The sequence below is a fragment of the Silene latifolia genome, chromosome 11 (genome assembly GCF_048544455.1).
Source record: "Silene latifolia isolate original U9 population chromosome 11, ASM4854445v1, whole genome shotgun sequence".
NCBI lineage: Eukaryota > Viridiplantae > Streptophyta > Magnoliopsida > Caryophyllales > Caryophyllaceae > Silene > Silene latifolia.
In genome coordinates, this window is record NC_133536.1 from 172,105,276 (window position 1) to 172,108,238 (window position 2,963).

Sequence of the window (2,963 nt, forward strand, 5' to 3'; positions counted from 1 at the left end):
TCGTTTGAGTTATTATTAACTCACCTTATACATTGTTATATCCAAACGGGTTGTAGAGACAGTTGAACCCCGTTAAAGTGAACATGGATTAACATTGTATTTGCCCATAGTTACTTATATGAGGTGACGTCTCGAAGTGACTAGAGTGTGATGCGATTGATGGCAAGTTCAAGTGCCATAGAGTCATGTGAGATGACTAGTCGATCACATAGGCAGACTGTTAGGAACATTTTGTCGGGCCTAATGACCGCTTATCGAGTTCTGGCAAATTTATATAGCCTGGTCGTGGCGAGAGCTACTATAGTATTCGAATGAGTCGATTCTTTTGACTAAAGACTATTCATCTAAGATGGCACAGTTTCAGATTAACTTTGATTTGTGTTACTACGACCTTCGTAAATGGGGTCAAATGGGCATATTTTGGGTTATGATGGCTGTGGCTAGTCGAAGGGAATGAGTGCGATAGGAATTGTCCACCCCTAGTCAGGGTTATAACAATATCTCAGGGCCACTCGAGGAGTAATGAACTGGAAATGCGTGGCCACGCTGGGAAAGTATCTATGATAGATAAGTCCGGTCAATCAGTTATTCTCCATATCGAGGAAACCACTCTCGATATGATCACTTGCAAGTACGACCTGAAAGACACCTTGCATTGAGTGGGAGATAGTAATAGGACAAGAGAATTGGTGACGCACACTTGTCGAGGACAAGTGGGAGATTGTTGGAATATGTGTCCTCCGACAATAATGCGATCACGACTGTTGATCATAATGATCACACTTAAATCTCATTATAAAGAATACAATTGGGAAGTAATATTGTTACTGTCAACTGGTCAACATATATCGGTAATGATTGGCTGACTAGAGTTTGACATTACTGTCGTGCGACGGTGGTGATCAGTTGACCCCCTAGGTCATACCTATAGGGCAACACTCTTAATTGATTATTTAATTAATCGTATAATGTTACGAGTTAATTAAATTATTTGAAAATTGACGGACGATTTTGGAAGTAATATTTACGTATCATATCGAAATGTGATTAAATAAGATACGGTCTGAGTAATTGAATCGTATCATTACTCGGATGAAATAATTGTTTAAGGTAACAATTAAATTTGAATAAATTATTATAAATACAATCTGTTGTGATTTATAAATGGTAAAAAATTTTGGTACAAGTAATTATGATATTACTAAGTCGATTTTTGTATGTGACGTATTTTTTAATGATACGTTGATTTTTAATATGTTAAAAATACATAACAAATTTATGTGACATGTGACATGTTACATATTGACAAATTGACAAAAATAATATGGATCCCATATTATCAAGTGTACCGAAATTAAGGGGTGGTTTAGGCTAATATTGTGTTTGTTTAATTATTATCAGAACACAATGATTACCTACATTCCTAGCCATGCAACCCTAATATTCATTGTGAAGACAAATGTGTGCATGCATTGGCTCCCCAAAAAGCCCCCTTCCACCCGGTTTTTGATGAGAAAACCATTATGGTTTTTCATCTCATTTTTACCTAATATTACATTAAAAATGTGTTAGTGATTATTATTCTACAACTAATCCAAAATAAGATTTTCTAGAGAGATAAAAAGCTCTCTTTTCTTTCCTCCAAAATACCGAAATATTTAAGTGTTTATAAATATTTTGGTTCAATTTTCTTCTAATTAATATTATACTAGTTCATGTAATATTAATTAAATTAAGGGTAAGCTTTGGGTATTAATCCTAAGGAGAGATCCTACACTTGGATCTTGGTTCTTCCATTTAATGATAGCACAAGAACAAAAGAAAAGGATATTTCTTTTGTGCCCATAAAACCGAAATCACCAATGTAAGAACATGATTTCTCCTCTATTTTATCATTTGTTTGCATGCATAAAATCCGTATTTAATTTTATGACAAATTTATTTATAACATATATGAGTATGTTAGTATGTATATAAATCTACATTTCCTTCATAAGTATGCCCAACCCCTAGCCAAGTCTGGGTGACAATGCGTATCAGTTCCAAAGGTATAAGGATTGCAAGAATGATGAAGGCATATAAAGGCAAGGCATGAGGCATAAATCAACTGTCTACTAGGACTTCTTTCGCCACCGTTTGCTGTAAAAGAGAGCCCTCTCTGAGGCACGATAACATGGAGAATCGATCTAAGACCTTTGTCATTGTCCGGACCGAGTACAAGCTTGACTTGAAAGAGACTCGAAAAGTAAATGGGCAAAGGGAGGGTGGCGTCTTGGAAAAGAAGCCCCCAGGATGAGAAGATGACTCTGAAATTTGGTAAAACGAAGACTGGACGACAAGAAGGAGCCCCCAGTAAAGAGGTGTTGGTTGTGGAAGGGATGTTAATTGGAATTAGAAGGTTGAAAATTGGAATGGCTGATAATTAAGGTTGAAAGTTGTTAATTGAGATGGTTGATGGTTGAGGTGGTTGATAATTGATAATTGAGGTTGAAAGTTGGGATGGTTGTGTCCTTGAGGACTGCCTACGTATTCACGTGAAGTGAAATCAAACCAGATCGTAGTTCTGAGGTTTGATTAATTTATTTGGGTGTTGTGGTTGTATCCTTCTTGTGTAAGAAAGGACTGCCTACGTATCCACCTGAAGAGGTGAAATCAAACCATGATCGTAGTTCAAGTGTGTGCCTAAGCTAAGTTGTTAGGACCTTAAAGTGCATGGGTCAGGAGAGTATATTCCTTTGGTGACTCGAAGAATCGATTTGAGATAACTCCCTCGGATCATAGACCAAAGAGGTATAACTTATTTTGTAAAATTTCCTTGTTATGTGAACACACTTAGTGGACCCTAAGGATGATATGGGTATGTCCCGTTCTAGGTAACAAAGTATTTAAGACTCCGTGTCTGGGTCAAGGTGAAACTGGATTGGATATTTGGAATGTGGAGCTTGGAAATAAGAGGCTTTGAT